This window comes from Phacochoerus africanus, chromosome 12, assembly GCF_016906955.1.
Source record: "Phacochoerus africanus isolate WHEZ1 chromosome 12, ROS_Pafr_v1, whole genome shotgun sequence".
NCBI lineage: Eukaryota > Metazoa > Chordata > Mammalia > Artiodactyla > Suidae > Phacochoerus > Phacochoerus africanus.
Genome location: NC_062555.1, coordinates 12,855,567 through 12,881,494, shown reverse-complemented (window position 1 = coordinate 12,881,494; position 25,928 = coordinate 12,855,567). Strand labels below are relative to the sequence as shown.

The following is a 25,928-nucleotide window of genomic DNA, read 5'->3' as shown; positions in this document are numbered from 1 at the left end:
TCTCAATGCTACTCAGCAGGATCTCCTTGTAGATCTATTCTAAGTTGTGTCTGATAAGCCCAAGCTCCCGATCCCTCCCACTCCCTCTCTCTCCCATCAGGCAGCCACAAGTCTTTTCTCCAAGTCCATGATTTTCTTTTCTGAGGAGATGTTCATTTGTGCTGGGTATTAGATTCCAGTTATAAGTGATATCATATGGTATTTGTCTTTGTCTTTCTGGCTCATTTCACTCAGGATGAGATTCTCTAGTTCCATCCATGTTGCTGCAAATGGCATTATGTCATTCTTTTTTATGGCTGAGTAGTATTCCATTGTGTATATATACCACATCTTCCGAATCCAGTCATCTGTTGATGGACATTTGGGTTGTTTCCATGTCCTGGCTATTGTGAATAGTGCTGTAATGAACATGCGGGTGCATGTGTCTCTTTTAAGTAGAGTTTTGTCCGGATAGATGCCCAAGAGTGGGATTGTGGGGTCATATGGAAGTTCTATGTATAGATTTCTAAGGTATCTCCAAACTGTTCCCCATAGTGGCTGTACCAGTTTACATTCCCACCAACAGTGCAGGAGGGTTCTCTTTTCTCCACAACCCCTCCAACATTTGTTATTTGTGGACTTAATGATGGCCATTCTGACTGGTGTGAGGTGGTATCTCATGGTTGTTTTGATTTGCATTTCTCTTATGATCAGCGATGTTGAGATTTTTTAGTTCAGGCTAGAGATACTGACAGATTGAACTTGGGTTGTGATAATGGCGATGAAATAACTCATATTTAAGACTCGACATGGTAGGAGTTCCCATCGTGGCACAGAGGGAACAAATCCGACTAGGAACCATGAGGTTGCAGGTTCAATCCCTGGCCTTGCTCAGTGGGTTAAGGATCCAGCGTTGCTGTGAGCTGTGGTGTAGGTCGCAGACATGGCTCAGGTCCCCATGTGGCTGTGGCTGTGGTGTAGGCTGGCAGCTGTAGCTTCGATTTGACCCCTAGCCTGGGAACCTCCATATGCTACAGGTGCGGCCCTAAAGACCCAAAAAAAAAAAGACATCGAGGAGGGCCCCTATATTCCTGGGTGGCGGATAAAGCCAGTCATGGAGCTAAGGAACACTAGAGGAGACCTGGTTTGGGATAGAGTTTGACGGTGAGCTGCCTCGGGGATTTCTAGAAGGACTTTCACCCAATGTGACCCATACTTCTGATCCGTCACATCTACTGTAGTATAATTACGTTTGTGTCTGTTTTTATTAGACTGTGAGCTTCTCAAGGGGATGGAACAGCATTTATGCTTTCCTTCCTCTTCGTATTCATCTTACTGTAGCTCCAGTACCTATTCCTGTAATTGGCACGTCATATTTTCCCAGTAAATGTTTGTGAATAAATGATCTAACTGACCTCAGAGCCCACACAGTTTCTCTCACACCAGTCATAGGGGCAAGAAGACACCAGAAGAGTGAGCTGGGGCTCAGTCGTGGTGTTTAAATCCCTGGCTGAGAAGTTCCGTTATGACACAAAGTGTAAGTAATCCTTAAACCGACAGTTACTTTCCATCAAGCTTTGTTTCAACTAATGCTTCTGTTATGTTTAAAACCATATGATGTTTACTCAAGGGCCATTCTCTCCCAGGTAAATCAAAGCAGTCAAGCTACAAGAAAAACATGGAGTTCACACTTAAAAATGTACTGTGCCTTTATGTCGCAGGACTAAATGATATTACAAGGACTCTACCGTCAAATGCAAAAGAAATGTAACCAAGCCTATTTAGTTTTTTACTTTCTATCTTTTCATTTGATTTTGGAGGTTAGCATTCTGTCTTTAGGGCAGATCCAGAGAAGGATTCAGACATGTACATGGGCCATTGCTGGCTCTTTTCACAGCATGGATCTGAAGCATTTTCACTGTTTCTTAGAGTCAGAGTGACACATTTTGAATCTGCTCAATTTAGTTCTAACTACACGGTTTCTCGCTATGGCAAAACAAAACGAAGTCTCTAAATGCCCCGTGAAACGATTAGGATGTGGCTCCCTTCAAACTGGCTTGTGCAAAACCTGGTTTGAATTCAGTTTGTACCCAATAGTGAATGATGCTTTTAGTTTCATTAACACGGACTGCAAAGGTGCTTTTTTTTTTTTTTCTCTTGTAGTCCTGAAATTGGAGAAATTATCTTGCACTGTTTTATGGGAAATCTCTATTCTTAAGGTCCCACACCTGTCTTATCCCCACATGACATAAGGCAGATTCTTGAGGCCAAAGTGTGTGTTTTTTTCTCCTTTGCATGCTTTTTTTGTGCGATTCTTGGTCTTGCTTTGGAAGATTGTTTCATCCTTATCTAATATGAGCAGAAGGGATAGCGGTTGGTTTGAATGAACTAACTTAGAGTTTCTTTTCCTTTTTCTTTTTTTTTATCTTTTTTTGTCTTTTTTTTTTTTTTTTGTCTTTTAGGGCCACACCTGCAGCGTATGGAAGTTCCCAGGCTAGGGGTCGAATCAGAGCTACTGCTGCTGGCCACAGCCGTAGCCATAGCCTCAGCAATGCAGGACCCGAGCCACATCTGCAACCTACACCGCAGCTCACAGAACAAGTGGCACTTAACCCACTGAGCAAGGCCAGGGATCGAATCTGAGTCCTCACAGATACTAGTTGGGCTCGTTACTGCTGAGCCACAACGGGAACTCCTGGACTTAGAGTTTCTTTGTGCAGATCTTGATGATGAGAACCAGAATTGAGTATCATGCGACTGATGGCCCAGTCATATTGATTTGAATGACGGGTGTGGCAAAAGCATGACTAAGTATAGCTCCAGTCTCTGAGGCCAGTGCAGAGTGTAGAGCTGGCAGTTACCCGGTCACTTCAGGCCACGAAGATGGCCAAGCTGAATGCGGTCCTTAGAACTGTCGGTGTTTGCATTAAGAAGTTTAACAGAGGGATTCAGAGCCCAGGATCCAGAAGAAGACACTGCCTGGCTTCATTCCTTCCCTTGGCCATTCACCAGTGGTGGAACTATGTGTGGTCCAATCACAACTCTCTGTTCTCATGTCCACACATTTAAGATGAGGTTGGGAATATATTCACTGTACTGGGTTGAGGGGAGAAGTCAAACCATTAATATTGGTAAAATGCCTTGCACGGGGTCTGGCACATAGTACGTTCTAAATAAATTCTTGCTGACTCTTATGACACTAGGACTATGCTGAAGACGGAGGCTTTCTAGAGACAGGTTTGTGGAAGCAGGGTCACTGAAACTTTTGGGAAAATGAAAAGGATTTTGAACTTTTGGGTGAAATATTAACTGCACCCCATCTACTGGACCTTTGCAATGGAATTATTTTAGAGACTCATTTCTCTAAATGCTTTCTAAAAGTGTTAATGAGTATCAAAAAAATACTTCAGACACGTTGAAGTCGCAGGTATCAATTCACAAAGGTTGAAGGCCTCAAGGTGACTTAGCTTGGTGACAACAAAGCCAAAGAATATTCACCAGGCTGGACCTAGAAATGGGTTTATCAACAGTTTTAATAATATCAACTCTTTATTTTAATTAATTAATTAATTTATTTTTTTGTCTTTTTGCCTTTTCTAGGGCCACTCCTGTGGCATATGGAGGTTCCCAGGCTAGGGGTCTATCAGAGCTATAGCCGCTAGCCTACATCAGAGCCACAGCAACATGGGATCCGAGCTGCGTCTGCAACCTACGCCACAGCTCATGGCCACGCCAGATCCTTAACCCACTGAGCAAGGCCAGGGATCAAACCCGCAACCTCATGGTTCCTAGTCAGATTTGTTAACCACTGAGCCACGACGGGAACTCCCATATCAACTCTTTAAAGAGTGTTTAACATGTCACGGTGACGTTATTTCATTTCATTTCATTTCATTTTCTAGGGATGAATTTTACTAAATGCTCACAAAATTCTCTCTCTTACATATAACTAAACTGAGACTCAGAGCAATGATGTAGCTTTTCAAGGTTCCAAAACTAGTTTGTCCCAGAATCAGGATTGGAATCCAATTATGACAAACTGCAGGGCCATATTTTTAATCTTTGTGATGAATTTCTCTCTCTGTGCTATTATTTATATTAACAGTTATCATCCACCTGGTGCTTAAAGCCTGTTAAATGCTCTATGAATTAAGCATTCTTTAAGTCCCAATTGTACAGATAAGAAAATTGATGCTTAATGAAATTGATTGATTTCCCTGCATATCCCATTTGTAAGGCTCCAAATTTTCTATTTATCCACAACCATCTAATACTAGAGTTTCTTGCCAATTCTATACTTAGCGCCAACCCAGGGGGCTGATATAGGTAGGGGGAGAGAGAGTCAGCAGAAATACGCATGGGAAAGAGATTCAAAGAGGAGGTCAACCAGAAAAGATGTGGGAAGCAAATCAGGAAAATAACTATTTTTCATTGTCTTTGCAAGTTAGAAAAATATTTAACTTGCTTGTCACATTCTCAGTAACATGATGACCGACTCCTTTTATTTTCTGTGTTTCATTAACGATGTCAACATTATAACAGGAAATATCTTTGTTAGGCTTTAATAAGAACATTCTGACAGTTTGGGTGCTAAAATACTAAGAGGTTATGGAGAATTGCTTTCCCTGTAAGTTTGTAAAATATGATATTCATTCTCCCTATTACCGTGTCATATTTCAAGTAGGCATCATTAGGGTCAAAACATTTAGCTTTTTGATTAAATATTGTCAGTAAGTTTAATAGATCCTATAGAAGCCATCTCACTTCTTTAAACACATCAGGCAAAATCATGGATTGTTATTAGTTTGGTTTGAATTAGTAGCAAATCATTATGCTCTATTTGGGAACTTGCCAATGAGATGACAGCCAGAGTTAGGACCTGCCAGCGATCACCGTTTTCCGTGGTGATGGCTTTATACATTCCTCTCAAGATAATGAAGATATTTATATCCATAAAATGGAAAAGTGCCTATCTTAATCTATTTTATCTATTGCACCTACATAGAATCCAGACATTTTAACAGGCTGAGGAGGAGATCAGGATCTTGGAAGAAACACACATTAATAAATCTTCTGCTCAGTCTTCCCTCCCTCTGTACCCACCTGTACCAAAAATTACCGTTGAAAAATAGTCCATGCATTGGAAGTCGGCCTGCTCTAAATTCATTCACTCATTCATTCATTCATTCATCAAACATATATTGAGATGCTATGAAATACCAGAGACTTCTGATTGAAACAGATAAAACAGATAAAGGTCCCTGGGCTCATGGGGCCTAAATTCTAGTGGAGAGAGAGTGAATAATATGAAATATGAGTAGGTAAACATATAGGATGTAAGATAATGGTAATTGCTGGGAAGAGAAGCAGAAGGAAGGGAAAGGGGTAGGAAATGTTTGGGAGGGTGAAATTTAGATCAGATGGACAAGGAAGGCATTCATGAGAAAGTAACTTCTGAGTACAGGCCCGAAGGAGATAAAGAAGCCGACCTCACACAAGTCTGAGGAAAGAGCGGGTGGAGGGAACAGCAAATACAGAGGCCTTGTGGGAGGATGTTTGAGCAGGTAGGAAGGTGGAGCTGGAGACGGTGAACACGACGACGAGTGAAGCAGATGCCCCGGAGTGGTTATAGGGCTCATAGATGCCATGGGGCACTTTAGGTGAGAATTTTTAGAATCTGACTTCCTCTGTGGCCACAACCAGGTGGGTGGGGGTGAACAGGGAAGAGCTATTCTGGAACATGCACACAAGGGACTCCTTTCATTTCAGCTGATATTTATTGAGTACCAGTCCCATGGCATGCACTGTGCTATATAATGGAGACCCAAAGAAGAAAGCTGTTTCCCTCAAGTTTTTAGTCTGGTAGAGGAGAGAGGAAAGTAAAGACGAATCTGCTGCCCTCTAAAAACTTTCTTCTCCCAAGGGGAGAGGTTTACATAGATCTGAATCAGTGCCCAGCGCTATTTCCCCTAAAAGCGAAGGAAAGGCTCACAGTGACACCCAGAGGGACCCCTCTCATTCAGCAGCACAGAGGGACTGCCCATTTCATCACATGCAACACATCTCCCCAGAGAAGAGGCAGGTAACCTCAAAACCTTTTAGATCTCCATGCACAAGTGACAGTGTACCCCATTCTGTGGAATAACAGTGCCCTCGAAATGTTGTAGACAAATTGAATTTGGGTGCAGTGAGTTATATGCAGGATGAATTCTAAGACATGAGTAATGCCAATAAGTCTATTACATATCATCGTGCAAAATGAAGAAGCACCTTATTTTTTGAGGAAGGCTAACGTTTTTCACCCTGGGGAAGTTAAGAGTATAGCTGTAATTAGACACCTTCGTCTGGGAGTGAAAAGGGAGAGAAAGGGGCATGGCAAACCTCTGAAAAGAATGACATAATCCTAGGATATGACAAAAACTGGTTAGAACCAACTAAGTCCAATACGGCGGATAATTTGACTTCCAGTGGGCCTTGAGCTTCAGCATAAGCTCACCGAACACAGTAGCTGAATGACATGCCCACAGTCAACCTGACAATTCTGAAGCCAACCATAAAAGGCCAAAAAGTGGGCGGTGGCCCAACCCCAGTAAAACCCCACCCCTGCCCAGAAATTGTTGGGCTAATCCTCCCACTCATTAGCCAATGAATTTGCCCAGCATATACAAATTCATCACCCTATATTTCAGGGTCCCTTGCCCTCTCATCTCTTGCCTTCTGAGACAGCCCGCACCATGTCTGTGGAGTGTGTTTCTTCTCCCAGTGCTGCTCTCTCACCTTTTGAGATGGCCCACACTTTGTCTGTCTCCCAATAAATCGACTTCCTACCTATCACTTTGCCTCTGGCTGAATTCCACCTGCGCTGAGACATAAAGAACCCAAGCTTCAGTAAATCCTGGGACCAGGTGTGTGATACTCATTAAAAAACAGTGTGTTCAAGTCCCAATCTGGGTTTTGGCCGGATTTGAGTCCTGGATCATGGGTTTGAGTCCCAGTCTGAGCCTTGACTGGGTTAGAGGCCCAGCACCTGGGTTCCAGTTTCAGTCAGAGGTTTATGGTTTCAGGAGAACTATATATATATATATTTTTTCAGCCTTGCCCAAATTTCTCTGTAGCAAAAGTGTAAAATCTTTCTGGATGACAAGGCCATATTGCATCTGGGGCAGGAGGATATTAGCTATTTTTTTCTTGATTCTTCTTGGTTATTTTCGTCTACCTAGCAATGATTTACACTTCCATCTGTCAGACTAGTAGGAAACTTTAAATTTTTGTAATTTTTACTTTTTGCAGTGTAGTGTGAGGAAAGATTCCCTTATCCGCGTGGTGGGGCTTATCTTTAACTAATGTTAGGGGTGTCATTGCCTCCTAGTCCAAATTATTATCATTGTTATTATTTTTGAAGTGTATATATTATGAGGGTTTAAAAAAACTTTAAAAAAAGTTTATTGAAGTGTAGTTGATTTACAGTGTTACGATAAATTCTTCTATACAACAAAGCGATTCAGTTGTACATAGGTCAATTCTTTTTCACATCCTTTTCCCCTATAGATTATTATAGAATACTAGGTGGAGCTCCCTGTGCTATACAGTAGGTCCCTGCGGGGTCAGTCATTCCAGATACCACATATGCAAATTCCAAACCCCCAATTCCTCCCTCCCCGTCCCCTGGCCCCTTTGGTAGCCATAAGTTTGTTTTCAAAGCCTATGAATCTTAAAGGAAGGAGTAGCAAAGGATTTCCAGCCATCTTTAATCAACAGCAGTTTGCCCTCTGGTAAACCCTCCCAAATGGAGAATACTCTCATTACCTCCCAAAGCTCTTTCCACGTAAGCATTGGTTTAAAGGTCAAGATTCTGTCATGTAAATCATGTCCACAGGTGGATGCGGCTCCCCAAAAGTCAATTCCTTGAAAATGGTTTCTTTTAATCTGAAAGCCTCTGAACTCAAAAGGTGTGTTTCTGCCCTGCCTGCAACCCCCAGTCAATATACTGTGTTAAGCAGGGAGAGGGTTACTGCTGTAAACACTCTCATTCAAAAAGGGGCGGGGGGGGGGGGGAATGAGAGCCACGTAGGAGTCACTGATCCATAGCCATTCTGAAACTGGGCTGGTCACCTGGTGCCATTTTCTTGATAAAGGTCCAGTCGCACTGCCTCAGAATGATTCTCCTTCGTTCTTGCCTCTTCCCTTTTTATGTCTTGGTCCCATTGTTGAATCAGCATTCTTAAAAAAAAAACAAAATCCCATGCTTGCATGTGAGTAGCTTTCTCAGGCTGTTCGCTGTACATAGGAGGTTGGGAGTTTAAAGACCTCTCTTCACTTTGTATTGTCTCTGTCCATTTTATTCTCATCTGGCAGCCCTTCTACCAATACTGTTCTCTTGAAACATGTTTGTTTCTAATGACTTATTGACATTTACTCTGTCAGTCAAAAGTCTTGCCTCTGTATCTCTCCATCATACATCCTGCTCTATCTTGAGTCCTGGGGGAGGCCGCTACAGAATTACACGTGAGCCACTTAAAAGTTATGTTGTTTAACAGAGAGGGTCTGTGATGCTTGCTTTTAGAACCTTAGATAGTCCTTTGTATCTCTGGAAGTTTCTGTGGAGCACCATCCCAAACCTTTCTGAGGTCTTAACAAAGACTCGGAACTGATCTTGTCTTGGAACAATTAAGCATTTCGTCCTTGGAGACTCATTTTTGAGAGCGTCTAGAGATGAAAAACATTTTCTTTTGAAGCCCAGCAAATCCTGCATCTAAATTCTGCTAAAACATGGAACAGTGTCTCCCTTAATCCACCTCTCTTGTCTTGAGTTTTATTATAAGCCTCCAGAAGAAGCCAGATGGTACTTTTAACATTCTGCCCAGAAACCTTAGTCATAGCCCCAAGATTACTGGGTTCTTTCTTTTCTACTTTCCGTATTACTGTAGAATATGGAATATTACTGTTGCCGAAACTTGGCCTTTGTCCACAGGTGCTGAACAGAAACTCAGAGACAGCGTTTTGGGCAAAGGAGAAAAAAAAATAGCTTTGTTGCTTTGCCAGGCAAAGGAGGCAACAGCAGGCTAATGCCTTTAAGACGCTGGAGAGAATAGTTTTGGAGTGGAAAACAGGGCCACAGAGAAGAATCAGGCTAGATAGCAAGTTGGTGTTTTTCTTCCGCGTTGGTCTTTGGTGGCCCAGGACTGGTTCTGGTGGTCCTCCTTTCTGGAATGAAGAATGCTTCAGCAGGTAGCTACGAACATCTTTGCTTAGTTGGGGGTTTTAGTTCTGCAGAAGAGCTCAAAGATGTTCCTTGAAGAAGAACCAGACCCCTGGACCTAGGCTGCATTATTGCTTCTTGACTCCTCCTCCCTGGTCTCTGCATCCCCTCCCTTCCCTGATCAGCAACTGTTTGAACCTGCCTCTTGGGACTCAGGGAAGGTCAGGAGGCTGAATGAGGCCCATTTCCTAAGAACAAGAGATGCGGGACACAGAAAGGCTTTTGTGCCCAGGAGCCCTCGGGGCCCTGCCCAGTTTCATGGGCAATGGTTTGCTTACTCACTGCCCATCTTTAGTTCAGGTGTCCTTTTTTTCCTGTTATTTTCCTCTCTGTCTTCAAGTTCTCATCTCCTGGAGTCTCTTCTAGTTTTCACAAACCATCTCCTCAAGGCCCTAAAAGCTAGTGCCTGTCATTTCATCTCAAAACCAATGTCAGACGTTTTTTAGGCAGAATCCCTTCTTTGGAAACAAATTCTATTGCAGTGATATAAGGCTATGGGAAAACTCACCTTAGGACTTAGTGGCTTAAAACAACCTTTTTTTTTTTTTTTTGGTCTTTTTGCCTTTTCTAGGGCTGCTCCCGAGGCATATGGAGGTTCCCAGGCTAGGGGTCTAATCAGAGCTGTAGCCACTGGCCTACGCCAGAGCCACAGCAACTCGGGATCCGAGCCGCGTCTGCCACCTACACCACAGCTCACAGCAACGCCGGATCCTTAACCCACTGAGCAAGGCCAGGGACCGAACCTGAAACCTCATGGTTCCTAGTCAGATTCGTTAACCACTGTGCCACAATGGCAACTCCAACCATTTTGGTTTTCTGCTCATCATTTTGTGAAACTAGAATTTGGGAAGAGCTTGAATGGATCCTTGGTACTTGGGGTCTCTTCTGCCATTGCCCTCAGGTGTTGGCTGAGGCTGTGGTTACCAGGTAGTCCAAATGGGTCACTCCCATGGCTGGCAGTTGGTGCTGGCCGTTGTCTAGAGGTTCAGGTGGGGCAGTCAACCTGAGTGTCTGCATATGGCTTCTCCTTGTGGCACAGGAGTCCTACAGCATGGTGGCTAGAATCTCAGAGGGAATGTTCAGAGAGAAAATGTTTCAAGACGTATCATGACTCAGCTTCAGAAGTTCCAGAATGTCATCTCTGTTGAATTTTACACCTCCTCTGCCCGTAATGGGGAGAGCCATTATCTCCTCAGTGAGAAGAAGAAATGCTTTGTGGCAGTCTTCAGTTTTCCATACTGATTATCAGAACCCTCCTAAACAACTTGACTTTGGGGGAGATATTGGTGACGTGCATGTGTGCTTATAAAAGCCAGAAGCTAAAAATCTGTGGGGTTATTCAGGGGGAATCCATGGTCTGGGACAGGGGGGACCTAAGGAGTTCCAATTCAGAGGACTTTTCTTGCTAGAAGCTTTTTGCCCTGAAAATGTTCTGAAGTTTATGAAATCTCACAAACCTTGAGAAGATGCCTTTCTTCTTTCTTCTCTGATTCAGTCACATTGTTCCTGTAGTTTCGAATGCCATGCACTTAATCTGTATGTAAATTTTGAATGGTGCGAATGCCTGTCTGAATGATCCATTCGTTAAGTTCAGCGGGACAGTCCACCCTGTTTTATAGTCTCCAGCAGGACTCAGTGACCTTTCAGCAGTAGTGTATCAAAATCTTGACCTTTTGTTTTGGAGAGCTGGATGCTCTGAAGGCTACCAGTGGCTGTACCCCACGTGGGAGGAGATGTGGCAGGCTCCTGAGCTAAGGCCATCCATGGAGGCTTAATGGTTCTTAATTTTATCGCATTGCTGTACCAACTTCTGCTATAGAGCAAAGTGGCCCAGTTATATACACATTCCTTTCTATATTCTTTTTCATTATGGTTTAACTCAGAAAATAATGGCTAGATGCCGTGAAGTAGGTGGCCATGCCTTAACCACAGGCATGTTGTCAGGCCCGAAAGCCTCTTCCATATCCTGGTCAGCGGGGAGAGCTAATCTTCTCTCCTTTCATACAGCACCATCTTCTTTTTTATTTTCTTTGGATTTTAAGAAATTATAGTTGATTTACAATGTTGTGCCAATTTCCACTATTTTTTTTTTTCCCCATCTTGCATCTTAACTAGGAACCTGGCCCTTGGGTGCTTTCTTGTATGGCTGCACACTTGGAGCAAACAAACAAAAATCTGGACTCTTCTGGAAGACCTTGGCCCTTCCCCTCTAATGGCATTCATGAAGAGGTGGGAGCAGACGTAGGGCTGACCAAAGGGAAGAAGCTAAAGCCAGGAGCCCCTTGGGGAAAACGCAAGATCAGATGCATGCCTTGGTTTGGAAACCGAGAATGCACAGCAAAAACCAAAGTCCGTGATCTGTGCTCAACAGTAAGCTAGGTTCAGAGGATGAGGTCAAGAAAAGGGCGAACAGGCAGAGGTCTGCTGTGGTTACGGACAAGTTGAAGTTCTGCGCATCAGGAGCACACAGTGAAAGCGGTCGTGTCCTGGAAGCCCTCACAGACGAGTCTGGGGTTTGAAGCGATTCCCTTAATGCGGAATTGGTAAAGCGGTTTCCACTTACTCTGATGACCAGGATTGGGGGGGCAGAGAGAGACAGAGAAAGGAAGCAAGGAAGGAAGGGAGAGAGACACAGGGGAAGGAAGCACAGAGAGAGATGCAGGAAGGAAGGGAGGGAGGGGGGAAGAGAGCCACGCATGATGTGGAGGTCATCTAAGTCACCTGTATGGGGGCAGGCCTTCTGGCTTCCTCTGGCCGATCATCTTGCTTATCTGACCTTGAGCCCCCACCTGGCCTGACTCAGGGCCCTCCGCTGTGTATGCATGCATCTTTTAGCCAAGACGGATTCTACCACCAGGCTGTCTGGGAAGTTGACAAGAGTTACCGTGATCTGGTTCCCCTCCCGTCTCTGACCCCCGAGGAGCCTTTCTGTACATGTGTCGTTCAGGAGGTTCCTTGACCTCAAGCATCAGAAATATGTGGTCTCTTTATCTGTTATCCGAGCAGGACCCAGCTCCTCCGTGCTCCTTCCATAATCTTCATCTTGCAGTTATCTGTGCACAGGGAACAGGGTACAGTTGCTGGGCCTGGGACCCATCTACCTCCTGCTTCGGCTTTGTCCCATGTCCATGTGAAGCAGCTTCGCATCCTATCTAAGTGGAAGGACACTGTCATGCCCATTCCGTGCCGGGAGGTTCTCTTGCAATATTCTCTTTACCAGTTAATGCACATTCATTCCTGAGCACCTTGGTGGGAAAATCAAGCTGAGGCTTTGCTCTTGTGTATTTGCCGTTGTCCAAAATCTGTCTGATGGATAAAGTCCTTGTCCTTGAGACTACTCATTGCATTTTGGGGTCTGGGCTACCAGATTTTACAACTTAACATATGTGTCCGTGGAATCTAGTATAAATACAGGATTGTAATAGTTTTTTGAAACAGCCATGTGATTTAATTAAACAGAGTTCTGACAAACACTATCAGGAAGCTCTAAGGAACTATGGAAGTCCAAATGGTGGAGAAATTATTCATATAGGAGGAGATGGACGTAACATTTAGGAAGAGACTTGAAAGATGTCTGGGACTTTGACAAATGGAAATTGTGGTGGAGCTTGAGAGAGAGTCCAAGGTTTGGACATGGTGGCAGCTCTCTCTGGTTTTATTTAAGTAGGTTAAGAGTTTTTATGGTAAAGAACTAGGAGAAAATCCAGAGATGATTTTTAAACATTATGGAGAGACTTGAATGCCAGTTTAGGGCATTTGTTGTTAATTTGGTAAGTTATGGGGAAGTAGTGAATTTTTTAAAGCACAGAGGTAATATTCTCAGAGTTGGGAACGACTTACTTTAAATTGAGTTCATCTCAAATGGGCCACTCTGTTTATGAAGATTTTTATCTATATAAGCACATAAATATGTACATATAAATTTCCACAGCCAAAGGAAAAGGTTGTATTTTATGGCATAAAATTATATTTTTTTGGCTCCGACCCAGCAGTCATAAAATCTAACTATTTCCAAGCATAAGAAAGATGGAAAACACTCTTTATAACGTCTTAAATAATTGTATGGAGGCCGGTCCCACGGCCCTTGTGCATAAGTAGCTCACATTGAATTTTAGGGGTTTTTTTAAATACATTTCAGCATTAAGTTTGGGCATAGAAACAGACCATATATCTAATAGGTAACTTCTCTGTGAACTTTGAGTTCCACTATCTACGATGAAATGCTCATGTATGCATTTAAATGCAACCATTTAGAAGAACTCAAAGCTTTTCCTGTGTCTGTGGCCTAATAAAACAAACTTTACAAACTAAGCCAAGGGGGAAAAGTGCAATATCTATGTATAAGTTTCAGCTTCCAAGTAAAAGTGAACAGAAATCACAGTTCCCTCCATCAAGGAAGTATTGGCATTTGATTGTCATGAAAAAATTATGGTTGTAGTTTAAATGCTGGGTAATGTCATCACTAATAGTTTCTTTTTTTTTTTTCTTTTTAGGGCTGCACCTGCAGCATATGGAAGTTCCCAGGACAGGGGTTGAATCAAAGCGGCAGCTGAGGCTATGCCACAGCCATGGCAATGCCGGATCCTTAACCCACTGAGCAAGGCCAAGGATCAAACCTGCATCCTTAAAGAGGCAAGGTTGGGCCTTTAACCCAGTAAGCCACGATGGAAACGCCCACTAATAAATAAATTCAACCTAAAGTGTTAATACAGGGCAGAAAAGTGGGAGTCATGCAGAATCTGAATATTATCAAGTGTTCTTAGAAAGAGGAGACTTGTAGTACTTTTATTTACTTCTCTTTAATTTTTCTAATGTAACAACAGAATTTGTTTTCTTCCAAGTTCAAAATAGCCGAGATTATGAACATGAGCCAGAGGATATTGAAACTGCTCATCTTCAAGTCCTGCTGTAATAGCTCTGCTCAGCTCGCAAAACAGCGCTATGTGGGAAATGATCAGTCTAATCCGTACAGTCAGATCTTTTAACACTGTCCTCCTTGTTTCAGTTTGTGAAATTTCTCAGTTCCAAGTAGGTGGTCCACTGAGGTAGAGGGAGAGGAAAGACATTTTTAAATATGGTAGGTGCACAGAGTGTGGTAAGAGCATAAACTTAGGAAACATATATTATTTACCAAGGGGAATTTTTCCAGTGTTTTCCACCCCAAAGTGGTAGGAGAGAGTTTGGCAGAATTCAACATCAGACAGAGGAGCTTGTCAAGGTTAAGGCACTAAGGCTGGAGACTGGGGTAGGGGGGTAGGGGTGGCGAAATTCAAAGACAAGTGTCTCAGGTCAGCACATGCTAGGCTGACCGAGCAGCTTGGAACAGGGGAGTCGATGTTGCCAAGATGACTGTGAAAGGACATTTTGCTTCCCAAACCCCCTTTCCTGATAACTGAGGCTCTTTATCCTGGACCATTCAGCGCTTTTCTTCTGTTATTACTGGTACCTAAACCCAAACCATCAATCACTTTTTCAACCCTGTCATCTCAAGCGACACCTAATACTTTCAGGAGCTAGACAAGGAATCACTTAAAGAACAACCCCCAAAGCCACTGTCACTGGGTGGTGTGTGTGTGTATGTGTGTTGTGGGGGGGCGGGAGTGGAGGGGCTTCCTGAGCTGTGATGAAGCAGAGAGGGTCTATCTGGAGGAAGACGGCCTTCAGACTGCCATTCAGCTAGAGAAGCTCCCCTATGAGCTCTTACAGATGGAGATTCTAAGTACTATTACTTTCGAAAATAATGGTTCTCTTGCTTGAATACTGTATGAAATCTATTGCCCAGAGACTGTTGCACTTAAAAAATGACCCAATTTCAGGTTTGTTTGTTTGTTTGTTTTTGTTGTTTTTTATTTTTTTTTTATTGGTCTTTGCAAGGAAACATTTTTTTTTTCCTTAGCAATTTAAGTGTATCATCTTGTCAAATTGGAGATGTGGCATTAATGTTTAATCTCCACATAGACAAATGAATTCCTCATAATCTAATTCACTCACTGATTTAGTCCTTAAAAATGATAATTGCATGGACTCAGTTTATCTTATTTATCTCGAATGTGAAAGAAGGTGAAGGTGAGTATTTTTATTCATTTCTGCCTCATGAAACCTCAAACCCTTACCCCCAGGAGACTTCACGGTCCCACAGTCCAACTTCACATGCTTAGAAATCACAGGGCAGACAAGCCAAGATTTAAGACCAGAGGCAGGTTACTTGGATGGGGCAGGTGCTGGGCTGGTCCACCCCGTGCGGCTTAGGGAAGGAAGTGTGAGCCAGAGACTGGTGCATGGAATCTGTTGCCATGGAGACAGATGGGCACTTGGTGCAGGGGAGAAGCTCAGAGAATGGTGGGTGGTTGGCTGGGGGATATTCCAGCCAGCCAGGGAGTCCAAGGAGGACCAGTCACAGCAGCCTGGGCTGTAGAGAGGACCCAGAAACACGGCCAGCATTCAGAACCCAGGCGCAGGTACCCTGACCTTGCTGATAAGGGAGCAGATGGACAGCTCAACCCCCATCCTGGCCCCACCACTTACCAACTCATGGCCCTAAGTTATTTAATATCTCAAACTTCAACTTCTGTAAGTTATGAAAATGAGATAAGGCCTACCTTGTAGTATTAAACATAATGAAGCACTCAGCACATAGCTGAACCACGTGAAAAAATGATGGCTTTAAAAAAGCTGGTTATTGGGTTTATGCCTCGAGCAAAGTGGGGATTTGATTATAGAAACAAGGAGTTCACGTACTGGAATTAGGATGCCCGGTGAGCACAAGGCCAGGAAGATGATGACTCCGACCTGATCTCTCGCCCTCTTGGACTGCCCCTGACTGGAGGTCAGGATGCATTCCTGCTTAGAATGGATCTGAATGTGCATGCGGCTCTCCTGGGGTCTCTTTGGGAATGAGAGGGTCACAAAGACTAGGAACTAGATGAGATAGCATTTTAATCATCCAACTGAATTCACACGGAACCATACCTAACCCATGATCCTTCAAAGGCCCTTTCCTGGAGACGGCTCCAGCAAGTGAACTTTCCCCAGGAGTTGTTTTTCCCCAAGCAGCCTCGTGTGTAAGGAAGAGGTTTAGGATGAATCTCAAATCATAGAGTCTATGAAATACTGTTTTATTGCAAAATTCAGACTATCACATGGGAAACGAAAGATCGCTGCTTTCGATCACGTGATGACATCACTGCGTCCTCGTGCTGAAGCCCGGTGCTGCGGGCCCCCCAACACTTGCTGTGCCAGCCTCTCTCATCCCTCTTTCTCCACTTGAAGACACTCCCTTCTCTGGCTCCAAGACCCACATGGGGACAATCAGCCGACTCTCATCTAGTCCATTGGATCATTTCCAAAGTGCTGCTGTCCTTTGACCTCATTTATCTCTGCCCCTTACCTGCGGAGGCAGGATTCCCCTCCCTGGAGGAAAAGGGGCTCAGACAATTGAATTGCCCAAGGCCACTCAGCGGGTAAATGCGAGAGCCGCATCTGGATGCCAGGTGTTTTGAGCACAAGCTCTCTGACTTTTTCCACCTGACTCTGTGGACTGCAAGGGATGGTGGCTTCTTGTGTGTTCTCCTCCCATTGCATTGTATTTTAAACAGTGGCTCCAAGGCTTTCACCAGTTCCCTAGGTCCCAGCCCTCTGCCCTCTGCTCTCAGAATGTGCTGTGCACACCAGCGCTGTTCACAAGGGCTCCGGGGGATGAAAAGGCAGTCCTGTCTTTGATTCCCTTTCCCTCTTGAGTCAAAGATAAGTATGTGATAGATGTCAGAATTTGTGAAGCTTCAAAAAGGAATGGGCACTGAGAGACGAGCAGCGTCCCCAAAGGTTTGGGGTGGAGAGCCCTGTTTTAGGAGCAATCCTGTGTATCGTTGTGTGATAGCATCCCCAGGTCAGTGCACACAGAGGGATTTTTTTTTTTTTTTCAAAATACATCATGTCAGGTTCTCCCCTGCACACAACCCTCTGATGGCTCTCTTTGCTCTCACCCCCTGTCTTTTTCCAGTGCCCCAACCTGTCCCACCTCTGACTCTGCTTGGGCCACGTGCGCCCACTTGTTGTTTCTGTCACAGAGCAAATATGAGGGCACCTTAAGCCTCTACACTTGGGGTTTCTTCCTAGAATGCGGAAGAGGTGGCACTTCCTTCTTTGGGTGTGAGGAAGCCGCTTGAAGATTATGAGGCAAGGGATGGCATTAGGCACCCACGTAATCCATTCTTTGGCATAAATACAATCATGTCGTTCCCTTTAAAGTCCTTCAGCTGCTGCCCATTGTAGCAGGACATCCAGACTCCAGAGACCGGCTGAGGACCTCTGCTCCTCCCCAGTCTGCTTCCCTTCTGAGATTCCAGCGATGTCAGCTCGAAGAGGAAGGAGGATCCTTTAGCCTGTACTTCCCATCAGAACCGCCCCCCGCAAACCCAGATAAACATATACAACAGGAAACTCATCAAAACTGCCTGCTTATGCATAAACCAAGTTTTAACACATCTCCAGCCCAACCAAGCCTTCCAGATGGGGTCCTTAAACCCTTCAACATGGACTGACAGGAGCCATACTGAATAGCCCAGGATCATTTGGGGCTTCCTACAGTGGACTAAAAAAATACACAACTTAAAAGTTGAGAGCTAAGTTTTATTGGGGGCAAAATTAGGACTTAAGCCCTGGGAGACTATCTCAGGTAGCCCCGAGAAATCTCTCAGCACAGGTGAGAGAGGAGCTTGCCTATATGGGGGTTTTTGCAACAAAGGGCAGGCAGCAGGAACAAAAGAGGCCTGGGCTCACTGAACTCCTTCCTTTGATCTGCAGTCTACTGTCAGGGCCAGTATCCTGAGCTTTCACAGCCTGCAGGACTCACTGCCTCTCACCCTTGGAGGTGACTGCATTCACATATGACATTCTTTATCCTTAACTACAGACCAGGCTAAAGTGCCAGCCAAAGAGGAAAAGGGGGACCATCGGGATAGGATAAAGGTGAGGGGGAGGTGCCTGCAGCACACACACATTTTACAAAAGTTTGTCGCCCATCTCCGGAAGGTCACTGCTGGTCACAAGGGGCAGACATCACCGTGAAGGGTTTTAGTGCTCTTCCAGATATGAGGGGATGCAAGACCTGGGCTCATAAAATCTCCTAAAAATATCTGACTCTCTGAAGGCCTGTTCTTCTAGCTTTCCCAGAGCGCAGAGTCCCTCGCTCCTGGTCTCCACCCTGAACTCTGCCCAGGGGATGCTGCGGGGGGGCAGCTGCAGCGGCTCAGGTTTTACTCCATGTAGAGATGGATGGCAAGCGCCCAACCTCAGTTCACACTGCTCACAGCCTGTTCTCCCTTCGGCCAAAAAAGCCCTCTCTCCTTTTTTATTTTAATGTCCCCCAGCTTTACTGAGCTATGATTGACATTAACGGTGTATACATTTAAAGTGTACAGTGTAGTGATTGGGAAATAATATTGTGAAATAATTTCCACAAAACAGTTAGTTAATCTTATCCATCAGCTCACATAGGTACCATTTTTTTTTTTTTATTTTGGTGGTGAGAACATTCAAGATCAACTGTCTTAGCAACTGTAAAATGTACAGTACTGTATGGTTAACTGTCGTTAATGCTACGCATCGTATCCCCAGAACTTATTTATTTCATAACTGCAGGTTCATACCCTTTGATGACCTTCACCCATTTTTTCCCAGTTTGGTCTCTGTTTCTATGAGTTCCAGGATTTTATATTCCACGTATAAGTGGAATTTCTGTCTCTGACTTATTTCACTTAACGCACTCCAGTTTCATCCTTGTTGTTGCAAATGTCAGGATTTCCTTCTTCTTTATTACTGATTAATAACAATTATACACATTATACATATATATTTTATATATCATAGTTTCTTTATCCATTCATCCATTGATGGACATTTAAATTGTTTCCATGTCTTGGCTATTGTAAATAATACTTCAGTGAACATGGGGGCACAGATATTTCTTTGTGATGGTAATTTCACTTCCTTCAGATATATACCCAATTTTTTTAAGATTGCTGGATCTTAAAGTAGTTCTGTTTTAAGTCTGGGTGGGTTTTTTGTTTGTTCGTTTGTTTTTTTAAGGAACTTCCATACTGTTTTCCACATGGCTGCAGCAATTCACATTGCTACTGACATTGTAAACTGTTCCTTTCTCTCCACTTTTGTTACTTTTTATCTTTTTGGGTAGAGTCTTTCTAACAGGTGCGAGATGATACTCAGTGTGGTTTGATTTGCATCTTCCTCATGATTGGTGATATTGATTACCTTCTCGTGTACCTGTTGACCTTTTGAATGTCTTCTTCAAAAAAAAAGTCTAGTCAGGTTCTTTGCCCATTTTCAAATTGGATTATTTGGGTTTTTTTTCTATATGTTTTTATATATGATGCCATTTCCTCTTGCTGCAGATATTTTTTTTTTTCTCTGCAGAAGCTTTTTAGTTTGATGTGGTTCTACTTGCTTATTACTGCTTTTGTTGCTTGTATTTTGAGTGTCATGTCCTTAAAAATCATTGCCAAGACCAATGTCAAGTAGTTTTTTCTCCATGTTTTCTTGTAGGAGTTTTACGGTTTCAGATCTTACATTTAAATCTTTCATTCATTTTAACTAAATTTTTGTGAGTGATGTTAAGATTGGGGTCCAGTTTCTTTTACATGTGACTATCCAGTTTTGCCAGCACTGTTTATTGCAGGGACTGTCTTTTCTCCATTGAGTGTGTTTGGCTCCCTTGGCAAATATTAGTTGATTGTTTATGTACGGGTTTATATCTGAGTTCTTGGTTCTGTTTTATTGGTCTGTGTGTCTATTTTTGTACTAGTACCACACTGTTTGATTAACTTTGTAATATAGCTTGAAATTAGGAAGTATAATGCCTCTAGCTTTTTCGTTTTAGGATTGCTTTGCCGATTAGGGATCTTTTGTGATTCCATATGAATCTTAGGATTTTTTTTTTTCTATTTCTATAAAAAGTGCTGTTGGAATCTTGATAGGAATTGCATTGAATCTACAGATTACTTTGAACAGTATAGAAATTTTACACAATTCTTCTACTTCATGAACATGGGATATCTTTCTATTTATCTATGTCTTCTTCAGTTTCATTAATCAAGGCCCTCTCTTTCTTTTTCTCTACCTTAGCTTCCTGGCTGATTCTACTAATCCTTTAAGCTCATGCTTGGCCTTCTTTGACTCATCCCATGCCATGCTGCATTAGGGGCCATTTTCTGTGCACCTGTTTAGGGCCCCTATTGCACGTTGTTGAAATTCTATTTATGCACCAGCCCCCCCCCAAAGACAAAGAGCTTCTTGTAGACAGCTCCAGGACATATTTTTTTGGGGTAATTAAATGATGAATTAGAGAATTATTGCTTGGAATAGAGTTGGTGTTTAATAAGTAATTTTTTTAAAGAGTAAATGACAAGAACGAAGCTTTGGAAAGACTATTCCGAAACCTCAGTGTAAAGTAATTGGCAACATTTCAACTGGGCGGTGATGAGAAATGTTGGGAAGTCATTTCATCAGGCCGAATGGAACAATTGAACAATTGAACTTGGGAAGTGCACCTCATACATGGTGGGCCCCGGTTTTTTCACCAAAAAAGAGGTGTTTTAACAGCATCTCTGTCATAGGACCGGCATGAAGGTATACCATGCCCGGAAATCAACCCATATGATTATTTTTAAAAGCATTACCATTAATCATGTGTGGTGGTGAAAGGCATAGCTCTGGGCCATGCTGCCAGGATTGACTCTTAGTTTCCAGGTCGACTCCCAGAAAGTTTCCTAACCTCTTTGTACCTCAGTTTTTACATCTCTACAATGGCAATAATAATAGCACTTAATTCATAAAGTTGTTTACTCGAATTGATGCATGTATAGTGTTTATAGCTGGTATGTAGCAAGGTCTTAATAAACATTAAAAAATAACACACACGAGAGCAGAAAGCAAAACTGTTGAGGTAGAATCAACATGAATTTATAACCAAGTGGCTCTGTATTTGTTGGCGTGGTAGATAGAGTAAGCTCAGAGAAAGAATCTGAGAAATTTTGGTTTGGGGATTGAATGGCCCTACAGATGATTGATGACTAGAACCCAAGATTAAGAGCAGAAAGGTTAGAATAAATTTGAGCAGTTGGGCCAATATTTAATTCAAATTTGTATCTGGTGAATTGAAATGGTTGGAATTTCAGATGTAGAATTTATATATTTGTCCTTCTTTTTTTTTTTTTTTGTCTTTTTAGGGCCTCACCTGCAGCACATGGAGACTCCAAGTCTATGGGTCAAATCAGAACTGTAGCCGCTGGCGTGTGCCACAGCCACAGCAACACCGGAACTGAGCCATGTCTGGAACCTACATCATAGTTCACGGCAATGCTGGATCCTTAACTCACTGAGCGAGGCCAGGGATCAAACCTGCGTCCTCATGGATACCAGTCATTCATTTCCACTGAGCCACAACAGGAACTCCCAGATGTAGAATTTATGATTTCAGAATCATTAGCATAGAAGTATTAAGTGTAATAATACTTGATATTTATTGAAAACTATGAACTCTGTGCTAAACATTTTATACACCTTATCTCAGTGCTCTCAACATCCTAGGAGAAAGGTACTACGATTAGCTGCCTCTCAAAGATGGGGAGGTCAGACCCAGAACAGATAAGTAGCCCCAGGTCACCTGATTAAGTGGTCAACAAGGGTCTGGCTCCAGACAGCTTTATTCTGGAGTCTGCAGTCTTTCTTCCGTTTTGGACTATCTCCAAGGCAAAGGCTGAAGCCGTGAGGTTGGCCAAGAGAGCATGATAAGAGAGAGGATGTGTCCGATAGGGTTGTCTTTGACCTAACCATCTGCCTTCTTTTACCCCACTTCTCATGGCCAACACTTTGCAGTAAGGACTCAACAGGTGTTGGGTGATTGCATGAGTTAATTGGATATTAGAGGTTCAGCCTTTATGGCAGACAAGAGAGGAAGCTTCACTGGCTCAGGCTGTCTTTACCAGCCAGAGACTCGAACCCACAGTTCACAAGGAAAACTGGATGCATCAGAGTCACCTGGAGTGGTTACTTAAAAACAGACTCCCAGTCCCCAGCCCCGATCCACTGCAAAGCGAACTGGTTTCTGTCTGGCATGCTGTGTCCTTGATAAATGCCTGGGAGATTCTGATGGGCCGTCAGTATGTTACCCACTGCCTTGACCCACCAAGATGGCCTGGGATTGGATGTGATTTTTTGTTACATAAAGGGCAGCCATAAAGGAGTGATTTGGGGGGTTTTTTTTGTGTGTGTAAGTCCTAAACCAGTTGTGAAGGTAATTTTGAAAGAGGAATTCCCAAAATGTTCAGAGCAATCACAGGATAGCTGAGGTAATTACATAGCCTCCCCAAATGATGATTTTGGAGGGAAGTGCTCATTTGGATTTGTAGTTTCCAGTGTGTTTAATAAATATCACTTCCATTGCAAAAAGATCACTGCTGTGGTTTTTTTTTTTTTTTTTTTTTTTTCCGGGATGGAAAGGAAAACACAGAGGAGACAGCATCCATCGGACATTGTTCCCGTGCTCTCCACTCCAGCACTCCTCTCTGAATCTGAAGCGGAACCGGTCAATTGGGTCATTTTCTGAACCCCACGGACCAGCATCATTTCTGCTTCTCTTTGCATTGTTCGCAGCACTTTGACCTTTAGCAGAGGACAGCTCCGCAGCGATGCCAAACACTGTTCTTATACAGTAGAGCCTTTGTGAAAGAGTGGGCGAGGACCCAGCTCACACCTATGCCACAGGCTGCCTTCCATGAGATTCCATAGGGCATCTCTCAGAATGTGGTTTGACTGACAGAGAATCCGAAGCCAGGCATTGATTAGCAGTGTGAAATATCAGGGGTCTGCTGAATGTTTGTATCTCAGCTTGGTCTGGTTTGGTAGATGGAAAAGAGTTTCCTGGCCTGATAACATCAGTTCTCTGTGCAGGTATTTCGTGGCTCTCCACATTTGTATTAGATTGCACAGATACTACTGAAAACAGCCACCACACATACTTCATCTCACAATAATTATGCAGAAAATTAAGAAGAATCATTTCCAGTTTAATCATCTTTTGGCTTAACCATGCCCCCCCCCCCCAGCTTATAGGTCTAATTGCTCTAATTCTCATTTTATCTTTCTATAAGGTAGGGATCATATCCACTTCATTAGGTGGTGGTAAGCCATAACTAGAATGAGAAAGAATTTCCTTAAAGGGGCCGTACCTGGGGAGACGGTCCCTTCCTTTGAATTCTTGCAGGCATATTTCTCTGTGGCCCTTCATTCCTTCCTTTCACACACATTTAGGGAACACCTACTCTGGGCTAGTTACACTTCTAGATGCTGGAAAGCTCACTGCAAGAAAGAGCCAGAAAAGGCCAGGCGCTCGTACAGCGTCCAGACATAGAGGGCGAGGCAAGCAGTCAACAAAATCAATAAACCGATGACACAGTATGTTAGATGGTGTTACCGGCCGTGAGAAAAACAAAGCAGAAAGTCACGTGGGGAGGGCTGCGTTGAGGAGCAGGTGTTGATTCGGTTTTACAGAAGGTGCTGGCAGGGGGGTGTCCTTTCTGAGAGGGTGGCGCTTGGACAAAATCTCAAGGGGAGTGAGGAAAGCAACTTTTACTGACTAGCGTTCCATGGGACCATTCGTCCTGAGCATAAAAAGGGAGGGAGTGGGACGGACTGGGAGTTTGGGGTTGGTAGATGCAAACTATTGCATTTGGAGGGGATGAGCAATGAGGTCCTGTGGTGCAGCACAGGGAGCCCTGTCCAATCCCTTGTGATGGAATGTGATGGAAGATAATTATGAGAAAAAGAACGTATTATATATATGTATCACTGGGTCACTTTGCTGTACAGCAGAAATTGGCAGAACCTTGTAAATCAACTAGAACAACAAAATATTAAAACAGGGTTTCGCTGCTTGGAAATAAATTTTAGAGATTTTTCAATGCTTGTTAGCATATTAAAAAATTTGAAAAGGCCTGCTGGAGAGAAACCAGCCTAACTCAAACATATTTACAAATAATTTCCTCCCTCCTCCCCTCCCCCTTCTTCCCTGACATGCCAGAGCAGCACGGAAGCTCTGAACCAACGTTCAGAGGAGCATCCAGCCCTGCTGACCGATAACCAGTAGGGATTCTAGGGCAGAACAGTCCAGGGAAAACCCTTCCATCCTGGAACCCAGACTTAAGTGTGAGACCCGAGTCTGCCACTCTGTCCCCGAGCAAATTGAACTTTCCTCTTTTTTGGTTTCACTGTGTCTGAACTGGACTTAATAACGCCAGCGAGGCGGGCTTGTTGCGAAGATTCAAGTGGTGAAGTCCTTTCTAAACTGTCAAGTCCTGCAAATACAGATGCCTTTTGTGCTCTTTTATTTGCTTTTTTGGAGCTTGGAATGAGTCAGCCCAGGGCTAGTCCCCTGTCCAGGGTTCATTGATAGAATGTTGGAGAAGGAATGAGCCTTCTGGCTTCATGAGGGAGTGAGGGGGGCTGCCCTCCTGGACCTGAATTCGAACCTTGGGCTTTACAAGCTTCAGGCTCCAATCAGCTAAAATCGCCGGCTCTCAGGCCCATTTCTCGCCATGCGCCAGCGGTTCCCAAACGTGGGTGCATACTGGCATCCCTCAGGGGGTTTAGGTACCTACTGTTGCCCGGCTCGAATCCCCACATGGTCAGCCTGAATCGCTGCGGGGTGTGGCTTGCGCGTCAAGGACAGCTTTTAAAAGCTTTCCAAGTGATTCCAGGACGTGGCAAAGTTTGGAGCCACTGATTGAGACTAATCCCTGTGACCCGCTTTTTTTTTTGCGGCCTGGCCAAGAGACAAGCTTCCAAGTTGTTCATTGTTACAAACCAATGAATTAGATTCTTTTTTCTTTTCTTCTGGGAGGGTAAACAGACAAGAGGAAGGAGGAGGGGGGGAGGGAAATTGACTTTGCTCAGCTGCCCGCTTGCAGGTGGCACTGTGCCTTTTTGTGCATTTCAGCTCCCCAGTGACTCTGACACTTAAATGGTATGAGTCCTTTTTAAGGATATGCCGTAAGTGATCACAGAGACCTTAAGATATTGCCTGAGGAATTGGAGGCAGGACACCAACCCTGTCTTGCTTGGTCCTTTCCACATCACTGTGACAGCCATTCAGCTTTTCTTTGGGCTCCCTGCACCCTCTCCCACCCTCGCTTTTGTCTTCTGAGCTTTCTGGTAAAACCTGGTAGGCAGCAGTGCCACATTGGTGTCAAATGAAGTCCGGTTACAGTTTTTGGAGGGAGACGAAGTTGTGCATGTTAAGCTTCAATACGTTTGGGAAATGACATACTTTATTCCCTTATAATATAATAACTGTCCACATAAGGTAGCTTAATAAGCAGTAAATGTAGGCGTTTTCTGAGCAAGGCCCCTTCTGAGCAAAGTACCTGGACCACCGTAGAGCTGCGGGCCTGTCGGTAAGGCTGGCTCTGCTTTTTCCATTTCCCAGACTGGCCAAAGGCTTCGTGGAATAGAAGTAGATGCAGGCCAAGTTTCTCTCTCTCTCTTTTTTTCTGGTCTTTTTAGGGCCGCACCTGCAGCATATGGAAGTTCCCAGGCTAGGGGTTGAATCGGAGCTGTAGCCGCTGGCCACAGCCACAGCCACGCCAGATCTCAGCTGTGTCTGTGACCTACACCACAG

At 43.8% G+C, this 25,928-nt stretch overlaps 1 protein-coding gene and 1 non-coding gene across 2 annotated transcripts in view; one reads left to right on the top strand and one right to left on the bottom strand.

Moving 5' to 3' along the window:
• ESRRG (estrogen related receptor gamma) overlaps positions 1–25,928 on the top strand; it is a 657,829-nt gene that overhangs the window by 19,732 nt on the left and 612,169 nt on the right. The window lies entirely within an intron of this gene.
• On the bottom strand, positions 11,120–11,248 carry LOC125113128 (U6atac minor spliceosomal RNA). Its single transcript, XR_007131357.1, has one exon. It is a non-coding gene; the product is annotated as a U6atac minor spliceosomal RNA (small nuclear RNA).